The sequence below is a fragment of the Mugil cephalus genome, chromosome 3, assembly GCF_022458985.1.
Source record: "Mugil cephalus isolate CIBA_MC_2020 chromosome 3, CIBA_Mcephalus_1.1, whole genome shotgun sequence".
NCBI lineage: Eukaryota > Metazoa > Chordata > Actinopteri > Mugiliformes > Mugilidae > Mugil > Mugil cephalus.
In genome coordinates, this window is record NC_061772.1 from 13872194 (window position 1) to 13884607 (window position 12414).

At 42.0% G+C, this 12414-nt stretch overlaps 1 long non-coding RNA gene across 1 annotated transcript in view; it reads right to left on the minus strand.

The window, feature by feature from the left end:
* Positions 1–12414, minus strand: part of LOC125005323 — a 179289-nt gene that overhangs the window by 133726 nt on the left and 33149 nt on the right. Inside the window, exon 3 of the long non-coding RNA XR_007112443.1 lies at positions 1951–2034. This is a non-coding gene — a long non-coding RNA (uncharacterized LOC125005323). The remainder of the gene's footprint in view (positions 1–1950; positions 2035–12414) is intronic.

A 12414-nucleotide genomic window follows, 5' to 3' on the forward strand; every position in this document is an offset into this window, starting at 1 on the left:
CCACCAAGAGACAAAAAGCAGAAAGGTGGATGATGTGAGAACGGCATATTAATAGCCCAGATTTGAATCCCGTTGAAAGGTTGTGGAGGGATTTGAAACTGACAGAATAAGCAAGAAAACCCCTCAAACATCTTCCATCTGAAGGAATTCGTCATTCCACTGGTGGATAATTATGCACATGCCTACAAGAAGTTATGTCTGCTACTTGGGGCATTATTATCCTCTGAGGTCATACTTAAGTTTTTTTTTTTTCTACCAAAGAAGAAACTAATTAATAACTGTTGAATAAATGGCTGAAAAAGTCAATTTTCCTTGGAGGTTTGTTAAAGTATATCACCTATCTTTCAAAGAGGATAAAAAAAAAGTGTCTGGAGGGCGAGGCAGCATCTTCTAGTGTCGTGCACTGAGTCTGAATACCCAATCAGATACATGCTGAAGGCACAATAAAAGAAAACATGTAGTGTGTGCTGCTACTACTATACTTATCATACACTGGAATTCAAACTGAAAGTGTCCCTCATGTGAAGTAAGAATGCAAAGTGTTTTCTTCCTCATCCCATACAATTTATTTGATCACAGCAGGGGCCAAATTCATTTATTATTAATGGTTTTGGAAAAATGTCAGAGCCCCTGTCTGTTTATTGCTTTACAAGGCTCCTGTGTTGTTGTTAATCCTCTTGCCTTTAATTAACATAACAAAATCATTAATGTCTCCTTTTTATCTTTATTATCGTGTCTTAAATCCCTTTAGCGGCTGAGAAGCGTGCCTAATCGCGAGGAAATGGGTTGCGATATGTGTTATTTCAGCTTGTTTTCCGACTTGCAGCTGCAGTTGAATAAACCAAAACCAGGGCTCATATTTATCCACCGTTTCCGAGCAGGGAATTATTCCTAACTGGCCCGAAATTCACACAGCGACGCATGTTTTCTCTCACTTTTAGACATGTCATTAAAAATAATTTTATACATTTTTTTTTTTAAATTACTATAGTCTTCCTGAGGATTTTGGAAGGCTTAACAGCTATCTTTAGCTTTTCAGAGTTCCAAGGAGGTTAACAAACCAAATAAAAAAAAAAAAAAAAATGTGCACATTCCAGAAGGTGTGGATATATTAGTATTTAGTTGTTATGACAACGCACTTCTTTAAAAAACGGCGGAGAAGCTGGTGGTAACTAATTTCGTGCAGAATAACTGCTTCATATTCATGAATACGAGATCAGCCTGTCAGTTTGTTAAACACAAGCCAGCATTAATTGAATCGTATGGCTTTGTCAGAGACGGTTACAACTCCTTTTCTGACCTCGCACTACTCATGGTTTCTTTTATCTGACAACTGAACTGAAGTGTAGGATGCTGGTTTGACCGAGCCCCATACACAGCGCATAACCTGCCAACTATATAACTGCTAAGCAGCTGCCCTGGATGTGAACAGAAGAAAATTAATGGATACAACACAACTGGTTGTGAGGCAAAACAGAAAAAAAAAAGATACACCAAATAGAAAGGTCATCCACGTCATCTTGTAACCTATCATTAATAATTCATAACAAACTAAAGACACTACTGTGGAGCTTAGCGGCTGTGTGACCTTGCCTCTTTTTTTGTTCTTGCTGGCTACATACACAAATGTAATTAGTTTGCATACAACAGTTACCTATGGTCCTCTATTAAAGAAGTCACTGGGGAGCATACTAAGCAGGAGCAGCTATAAAAGACAGCATCATTATTATATAGTGTCAATAACAATGCAAACTCACACAAGATACTTTACAGAACCCACAGCCCGAAACCCCAAGAGCAAGCACGGAGAAACCCTGAGCACAATCCAGCTCAGTAGGGCGGCAAACATCTGCATGAGGCCGCAAAAATCATGAAGACGGCAACGAACACAAGACAAGACACAAAACCCAATGAATCAACAATACATCACAGGTACATCAAAGTTCTTACCTGACTCTTCCAGTCATTTGCAAACACTCGCCAGTATCTTGCATTTGGCATCGCGACTCGCCGACAGAGAGACGTGCTTCTTTTCTGGCATGATGCACAAGTGGTGTAAACAGAGCTGCACTCTCCAATGGTAGTCATAAAATTTGCTCCGCTTCAGGCCAGTTTTCACACAATTTACCTCGAGAGTCAGATTCCCTTGGATTGACGCTATATAAAGCAAGCTGAAAAGTTTACAAGTTCTTTATTTTTATCCCTGACCTACGTCCACATAACGGCCGCTTTCAGAGCAGTTTCATGAATTCACAAATTTAGGCTCTGGCTCATTACATGTGGGCAACGGTGAAGACACGTTAAGAAGAACGAAGGTAAGTAAACCTTGGTGTTTTGCCACTCGTCCTGGCAGCTTGTACAGTTCTAAATGATTGGTGGGGAGTTTAGGCCTTCGTTAGGAACGTCTGTGGGTGGTACCCACCTACAACTAGGATCTGTTAACAACCATGATCCTAATAAAACTCAAAAACTCCCCACCAGTCATTTAGAAGTGAAGAAGCTACTGGGATGAGCGGTAAATTAAATACCTTCAATAACCGGACTTCAGCAACAGAAGCAAGAAGATTGGTGTCATCAATGGATGAAGAACAGTTGTGTAGTGGCTACAGCCAAAGAAAGCAAACAAGGGAAGAGGCACAAGAATGTGTGTGCACATCTGTGGCAAGTTGTTTGTGAGTTAAGTGGACTGATGCCCCTACTGCAAAGAAACTCTTAATAACACGCTGTAGTCTATGGGAAAGTGCCATTTACAAATCTTGTGGTTTAAGTGAGTTCACAATTTGAGAGCAGATAATCGGTTAAATGTATCTTTCTATGCATGGTCTACCCCAAAATCAGACACGATTTTTTAAACTCATGCTCTGAACATACTGAGCATGCAGCTGAAAAGTGTGGAAGTCCCACTGAATAGCTCGGAGCAACTCGCTTTGTCCTAACTCCACCTGAAGTTTGTGGAGTTAAAAAGTTCTCGAGTCAGGCCGGTCTAAAATGCTTCAAAAGTTATGAAACAATTTCACAGTCCAGCCTTTAATGAAGTTAAGGGATTCTGAATTATTTCCACAGGTCACAGTCACCTTTTCTGACATCTTGCCTCTGGATTTGCCAAATGTGCATCAGGTTATAAGCTCTGTGGAAAGTCAATTTCTCCCCAGGCTCCAGAAATACTACTTTAAGCGTAAGCAGTCTTCGTGCAGCTTTGTAACCTGCATATATCATAAGGTTACAACCCAACTATAACTTCACACCGAGTCTATTCATCAGGTGCTGTGATGCATAGTGTGATTTTCAGTGTCAGCACAATGTGTACAGAGCAGTAAATCAGATAGGCTTTATGTGCGCGCATGCTTGTATTAGTGCGGGCTTCAAGAGTATGTTCGTACTTTGAGGGAGACAATACGATTACAATTGATTAAACGCTGCTTTGTTTCCTTCTCTGGTGCATGTTAATTGCATTTGGTTAGAAATAAGGTGCACTTCATAAGATAACACATCAACTGGTAGGGCCCGAAAGAATTACATCTCATGTGTAATAGAGTTTGGACCAGGCATGATAACACACTAAGCAATACGTTTAATTTAGACGAGCTCGCCCGAAAGACAAACGGAAGCGTTTCTCACTTTATGTTAACATCAATAACGCGGATCATCCGAGAATTACGCATTCGCCAAAAGCTTTTGATGGCATTGTAAATAGAACTGTTACAAACTGAGATCAGTAAACGCTTTGATTGTAGAAAATGGGTGACATTAATCATCAAAAGCACTGAATCTTATCAACACATTTATTTTTGATAAAACGTTTATCACATTACTGCCATTTTGGCTGTGTAATATATGTTTATTTATGTATCCTCATCATGGCCTTGAATTGAATTAACAGGCTTTACAATAGTGATGATGAAGTGCTTTGAAGCGCGCTGCCTTAATTGTGTTTCTGGGTATCTTAGCAGCGCTGTGTTGATGGAAAATAGTGATTTATCCCCGTAGAGGCCTCAGCAATATGGACATGGAGATGCTGATCTCTCAGCCCCCCGGCTTTATGACTGTCTCAATATATCAGCCCTTCAAGTTACTGTCCAGTACTTTACATTACACCACAATAAATTATATTTCCAGTATTTTTTATTAGGTCTCCTCAGACATCGTTGTGCGCTTGGCCGTTCGGTGACGACATTCACACGCCACAGAGCTCCAGAGATGAGGTGATGCTTTTGTAACTTTTCTAGCTGAACATATTGCAGATCAGTGTCGGGACACTCGGCCTCATCGTGCAGCCAAATATCGAGACAGTCACTTCTATCAAATGTTAAAACATGTGGGTCAACATATGGGGACGGCATTGTGGCATTGTGGAGGCAGCAACGTTCTGCATACCGCAGGGTTCAGAAGCTTTGATTTAACATTTGCTCATGCAGCATTGAGTGAAATTATCCTACTTTAGTCCACAGCAACTCAGTCAATTCACAATGAGAGCCGCTTCCCAAGAAGTCAATAGAAAGTATTGTATTACATGCTGGCAATGATGAGGGGAGTAGTCCAGAGGGATAATACGGACCGAAATGCTGCATACCTTAGAGGGTTGCACTGGAATCTGCAGTATAATATGGGCAAGCAGAAAAATAACAGCCCCACTCTGTGGAGTGGAACTGGAGGATTCGGAGATCAAATAGATAAGCCACTTCAGACCTTTCCATTTCAGCGCATGATAGAGCTCACATCTCTAAATTCTTGTTTGGTACATCATCCCCTTCCCTATTTCATCTCTGCTGCTGGTGCCCAGACTACCAGGCTCGACTGTGTTAGAAGATTGTGAACCAAACCGAAGCTTAATTAAATTCTTAATTATTCAATTGACCCAGCAGCTGGTGATCCGCAGAAACGAGGCATGAAGAGGGTGTTTTATTAAAACCCGTAATCTTAAATTATATAAGCAATGTCAACGCGAATGCGCATTCGGCGTCTTCCGCATGACGCTAATTGGAACAGGAACGCAGCGCGCATCTTATTAAAAATCACAGTTAGAGCCAACGTCTTGCGCCCGCACGGTGAGTAAACTCCAGAGCTGGTGTCACTAAATAAACAGACGTGCCGGAGACCGGTAATGAAATTACAGACGTGACTATTTCTGGCAGAGATCCCGGATGCGGGAAAAAAAGGAATCCGCCGGCCCGTCGCCGAGGCTCTCCCACGCGCTCCAGCCTCCCGTTCGGAGGATCGCTGAACACTCGCAGCACCTGAGCCACGCCGCCGCTGAGATATGGCACGCGAGGAGGAAACACTTCAGCAGGTATTTACTCCTCCTCAGGGTCTCCGTTGTGTATCGCGCTCCCTCCCAGTCTCCCGGTGTAGTGGCCCCACTTGTGTTTGTCAGCACATATTTTGTAAAACACGGGGAGCCGCGGAGAGAAAAACCCTGATTACACAACCCTGAGTCGTGCTTTCACGGTAAAGACACTGTTTTGATTCTGCTGTATCGTTTCATGGCAGAGCTAATGCGCGGAGAAGCTCGAGAGGCCAGGAGCATTCTCCTGCTGTCAAATGAAAAAGTGTCTCTTAATTCTTTGAGGACTTAAATCCTCATGCGGTAGTAACAGTCATCCGACTCCCAGCTTAGTTTATTTTCCGATGTCTCCTTAGTTGGACGAATATACAGCAGTTCTCCCTTTTGCACTGAGCTTTTGATATTAGAGAATCCTCCGCCTACTCACTTTTGTAAACAAAGTTAGAACGTTCCACTTACTGGTGTTTTTCATGATAAACATCTACAGTCGTGACTTGCGGCAGGATTCCTTCCGCTTAGTGAAACGAGTGTTTTTTTTGCGCGGCGACGGTCTCGAAGTGGCCTGATGATCGTTGATAAAGGCCAGATGTTTCCATCAAACGCGTCAGCGCAGCATGGAGCGGACCCCACTGGATCCGTGCTGCTCATTAGCCCGTCTGATTGGACACTGTTCTGACACAGAAGCTGAATAAGTGGCACATTTCGCCCGTATCGTCAGCAGTAATTACCTTCCCGCCAACCTGGTGAGGAGAGGCGAACAGATTGCGAGTATTGTGCCCGTACCCACCCAGCGATAACTCAACAAAGTGAACCCGTGCCCTCTCTTGGCATTCTGAACTCATCAACGGACTGTCGCTCACTCTGATGCGTTTTCACTTGTTATCGTAAAAAACTATTACACCATCCTAAGTCTTTGATACAGTAGGCCTGTATGCCAGTAATAACATACACCAAGGAGACAAAGGAGAAATTTCTTCAGCAGTTCCTGGTACATTGCCTCTGGAAATGTATATCATTAAATGAATATTTAAAGTCTAAAGCTTTCCTCTAACTCTTCTTATAAAGAGCCTGTAGGGTATTTAAATTTGCTGCTTCATTACAAAGCTCTGTCTGTAATCTCGTGCTTTATTAAAAGATTTTTATTGTTAAGATTTTCAACATTTTTATATTTGGAAGACACACATCCAGCATTTTGCCAAAGGTCACCGATCTGCGTGTTTCTTAAACCTTGGGTGTCCAGTAATATCTCAGGTCCCTCGCTGAGTGGGAACAGATGGAAGCAAATGAAAACGGTGGGAAATGAAGGAAATGTATTTGAGTCGTAAGGGGCTGACAGGGCTGAGCCCAAAGCCACACATGCTACCGTGTAGCAGGAGCCGTGTTCGACATATGTGCTGCTATTTCAGTGTGTTCCAGAAGGGCGCATTTGTCATGACCCACATGGCCCCGTATCCTGCAGAGTGGAATTTTAGAGCCCTGGTGTCGTTTGACGCGAGACCTCAGAGCTACATAAGAGCGACCAAATTCCTGACATCAAAGAATAAAAGTCAAATCACAGATGAGTCTGTTAGACCCGTCAGAGACATTTCTATACTTATCCCTTATTGAATGTGATTACCTCGTCATGCAAATGTTAGGTGGCAAACAAAAGGTGTGTCTGTAATCAAACCCTAGTTGATTGTAATCAAACAAAAGGCACTGCCGATAATTGGTGTTTACGGAACTGACACGTATTCTCTGGTAATGCGTGAAATGTCAGGTGAATGCTATCAGGTATGTGTTTACAGAAGTATTGATTTAATCATGCTAAAGACAATGTTTAAACTTTGTACAACGTGACATTTGATTTGGAGTTACTTGTTTCAACCTTTATTATTGAACGATAGAAAGATCAGTTAATAACTTAATAAGATGTCGCCGTGTCCTCTGTGTTTGCGTCTTTGTATTTTAATTAGCTGCAAGTTTCCCCAATAACTACTCAGAAGAGTTAAGTGAAGTATTAAAGTGGTTTGTTTTCAGTGTCACATGGTGGCAATTTAGGTTTCCTCTATAAAAGCAATTTTTTCTGCTTGACTTCTCAGTCCAAGATTAACCTTTATCAAAAATCACATGCATCCACCACATGGATTAGTGTGTTCAACCTTTTAACCCAATACATTGTAAAAGATATAAATGTTTACACAGAGAATCAATTGACCACAGAGCATATACATCAATGTGTGTTTTATTTATCATCTATTTTGTCTTCCACTGCTATTGAGGAGCTTGACCAATGCGTGTTGGGGCTAAGAAATTTGAAAAATAATCAAATCTCCTTCACATTTCTCTTTTTTTCTTATCGCTTTATGTTTTTCCAGTAAAAGCAGTACAATAAAAAATGATTCCATGAACTACGTGGCCTAAAAGGGAAGCAAGGATAAAATTAAAAGTTCAATTAAAAGAAAAATCTGCATTAGCAGATTTGCAAAAACCTGCACCGTTATCTCGTTATCTCGTCTTACAGTATGACTGGGGGAAATCTGTCAGCATGCTGGTTTGTCTCAGCTGTTTAGTTTTTCTTGGTGAATTTCACTTTTGTGGATGCATTCAGCCGATAAATCTGTTTCTCCCAAGAACTGCTATGGTAAACATTACACAGCGGCACAACAGGTCCAAGGCTAAGCGGGGCTAAGGCTAAGAGTTAGAGTGTGTGATTCCACGTATACTTCAGTTCACCAAATAAGACTTTACATTGAATCTCAAATGCGACCAGGTAACCCCCTTGCTCTGCGGTTCCTTTAGTGGAGAACGTGCCACCGTGATGATTGGACATAGGTTGTTTTAACTCTTGGGAGTTAACAAATCTCAGTAGCAACACAAACTCATTCACACATAACCTGCTCAAAAAAGCAAATAATAAAAGACCAAGACTTTAGACGTGTGAACGGATACCAGATCTTTAAAATAAGGAGACCAATTTGTACAAGTCATTTAGTCTATTTACATGTCCTTAGTGCCAGGTGATCTTTATCTTGCTGCCCATTTCTATATGAAAACAATGCCACAGACGAGCATCGGAGGACATCCCTCAGGAGTCACAGCTTGGATAGAAAGTAACAGACTCTTGACAGTACAGGCGCCACAACTTGACCCCTGAGAGAGCAGGCCCATCCCTCCGCCTGCAGGTTTTAGTTTGGTTAAGTGGGCTGGGCTGTGGTTGCAGGTAAGTGGCCGACAGACAAAAGAAATTTTAAAAAACAACAACAACTGTGAAACCACTGACCTCTCTGTCTCTCACTCTTTCCAACAGATGATTTGAGAGGGATCTGAGGTTTCCCTCAGAGTCATGCCTTGGTCTTAGAATGACACATTTATTGCCTGCTACCCCAGAAACGAGGCCAGAGGAGGCGAGACCGTGTGAGAGGATATACGCGCACCACACTTTTTTACATCAAAGCTAAACTCACACGGTAATAGGAGGCATAACGGGCATTCTTATTTCTGAAATGTCCTCAATAATGTTCACTAAAGGTTAAAGGTAATCAGTTAACCATCTCCACAATGCAGGTTAAGCTGGAAGCGCAGTGCAGCTGGTATTAAATAATGATGTCTTCGATGTGCAGGAATTAATAGAGTAGAGCTGGGAGCTCTGTGTGATTGGAGGAGATGAAGAGGAGCTTGACTGCAGGCACAGGATGAGGATTAGATAGGGCTTTGCTTTCCCCCACCATACACTTGTATCTTTAGGCACAGCTTTTACCCTCCTTCTAGTGGACTGGACAAATAAATAAGTACATTAGACCTTCATCAATTATCACTGTGCTCCCACAGCAAAGCCCAGAAAATGCTCCATCTCATTAATGAAACAAAGGGTGACTCTTCTGCCTCAAAATCTTATCCAACATGATCATACGTCCCCTGCTCTCAACACAAAGAATGCATTAAGACAACTCTCTTGCGGCTTTGTATTCTAAATATAATCAATAGTTCTCCGTGGAGGAATAAGATTCACTCTGGTGCTAAAATAAAGCCTTATCATAAGGAATGCCTACTTAAGATAAAATTATGATGAGATCGCGTCAGTGTTTTCAGCATGCAGGTTGCACTGGCAGCACGTCCTATGAAAAAGAATAGAGTATGAGCAGGCACGTGCGCACACATGCATTAGCTTCAGCTTCAGGAGTTATGGTTATGTCCTGAAAAGAGGCAGCATCATAATGGCACAAGAGCCGTATTTATCACATGAAATAACTATTCCCTCCTGACACTAGAGCAGACCTTATCCCTTCAAGCCATCTGCACAAGAGCAGGCTCTGAGCACAGAGTGACCATAAAATCCAATGTTCATGTGAGCATGTAATATAATACTATTGTAAAGATTACCCATGTTGGCCAGCTCATGTTGAAGTCTATGGCACAAGCATGCAGACTTTTACCGCAGCTCTCTCCGAAAGGACGCCGGGCAAATGTTATATACACTTCATAAAGCCATTATCCTTGACCACACAGAAAGGTGTAGATCCATGTTTCATATTAAAGAGGAAATCAATGGTTTCCAAGGAGGCTGCAGTGGTACTTTGAGGTTTACATCTTAGCTCTCTTAATACTGAGGTCTAACTTTGTGCATTATGGTATTAAAAAGCCTGCACCGTGGGCCTGCATCTAAATACTGTGTGTAAACACTATGTTACCAAAAGTGTTCACTCAGCCTTCCAAATAACAGAATTTAGCTGTTCCAATCGTACACATGCAGACTGCTGCATGAAATAATGGGTCACTCTCAGGACCTCAGTGAATTCCAGTGTAGTACTGTGATAGGATGCCACTTGCAACAAGTGCAGTCACTAAATTTCCTCACTACCAAATATTCCACAGTCAACTGTCAATTGTTTTAGCCACGAAGTGTCACATGAAATGACAGAAGGGTCAGCGGATGCTGAGCTGCATAGGGCACAGGGATCGGCAACTTCCAATCGCTCCAGACCTCCAAACTTCACGTGGCCTTCACATTAACTCAAGAACAGTGTGTAGAGAGCTTCATGGACTGGGTTTCCATGGCCAAGCAGCTGCATTCAAACCATACATCACCAACTGCAATGCAAAGTGTCGGGTGCAGAGGTGTAAAGCACACAACCACTGGACTCTAGAGCAGTGGAGACGTTCTCTGGAGTGAGGAATCACGCTTCCTCTGGCAACCTGATGGATCAGGAGAAAGGTACTTGTCTGACTGTATTGTGCCAAATGTAAAGTTTGATGGAGGCGGGATAATGGTGTTGGTTTTTTTTTGGGTTGGTGTTTTTTTGTTTTTTTCCAGGAGAGGGGCTTGGCCCCTTATTTCCAGTGAAAGGAACTCTGAATGCTTGGGCATACCAAGAGATCGTAGACAGTTCCATGCTCACAACTTTGTGTAAACAGTTTGGGGATGGCCCATTCCTGTTCCAACATGACTGTGTACCAATGCACAAACCAAGGTCCATAAAGATGCAGAAGAACTTGACTGGTCTGCAGAGAGTCCTGACTGCAATCCAATAGCTTGATATGATAACACCTTTGGGATGAACTAGTGTGAAGAATGTGAGCCAGGACTCCATGTCGAACATCAGTGTCTTACCTTACAAATGTGCTTCTGGGGGAATGGTTAAAAGTTCCCTAAAATACTCCTAAACCTTTGGGGAAAGCCTTCCCAGAAGAGTTGAAGCCGTTCTAGCTGTAAATGGTGGGCCAACTTCATATGAAACCCTGTTGATTAAGAATGGGATGTCACATGAGTTCATATGCATGTAAAGGCAGGGGAGCGAATACTTATGGCAATATATTTTATCTATAGAGGACCGATTTGGGATTTGGTCCCAACTAGTGAGTGTTTACTAAGAGCACATCTGCCCACTTTAGTCTCGGGGCAGTGTTCGTTTCACCATCACGCTGATACTACACATGTGCATTTTTTTGTTTTTTCGAATGGAAGATAAAGTGGGTTGAAAAGCTAAAGCTCATTCAGCGACAGTTTAACTGCCTGGCCGATCATACTAGATGTTCCTCAATTTTATTTTTTTGGTAGTTTTTTTAAAATCGCTGAAAATGCTGCAATTTCTTTTACCTGAACCAGAAAGTCTCTTTTCATGCAGAACCAATGTGTGCAGATTGAGTTATCTAGTGCATTCAAAGTCAGTCACTAAGCGAACGGTTGTCATGGAAATGATTTCCAGAGCACAACCTGTACAGATTAGCTGTACAGCGACCTTCATCAGCTAAAACTGAAAGGGAAATTGATGAATGAACAATAACACCAGTCCACCATAAAAACGTGTAGTCATTTTAGTGACGGTCCTGAGAAAAAAATAAAAAATAAAACGAGGCCTGAGAAACCGATGAGACCCTCACATTCGAGTTTGCCATCTTGAAAATGGCTGTGAAGTATGAAAGAAATAAAGGATGACAAGGTTAAATGAGGCTTTTTCACACTACCGTGAAGTTGTAGCACATTTTTTGGACAAGGAACCATAATGTCTGGTGTTGCAAAATCAAAGACAAAAGCACAAAAGCTGCCTGAGGGAGCTTTGTTATGAGCTCCCTGAGAAATTTATTTGATATTTTATGATGCTCTTTTATGGCATCCTCGTTGGCAGATAACACATGAGTATGGCACACTTGCTTGCCGTGGTAATCTTAAGTAAAATATGTGAATAAGAAATGCAAAATGAATCCCTTAAGTAACCAATTACTGTACTTGTTAAAATCTCACCCGCTAAAAGGCGCAGGCGCTTCAGAATCAGAATTACAAACATAAATACGTTAATAAACCAACACCGTCCACTCAAATAAACGCCCATTATCATGCTCACTGTGTAGCACAATCATGAGTGTATCTCTACCCGCAGATACCGCACAATTCCACACATCTGGTATGGGGATTGGGGAGCACAGCCCCTGGTGCATCAAAAATAATGAGTTTTGCATTTCGCGTGGAGGAAAGAATGACTTTCTGAATAAATAAAAGAACTGGTAATTTAGCACAAGGCAGCGGCCATCGCAGAAAACCAAAGAGGACAAGAAAACAGAAAATCCAGGAATGCAGACATCCTCGCTCCTCTGTTTGACTGACAACTACTCTACAGAGTACAGCAATCACCACGAAGAAAGACATTTCTAAAAGT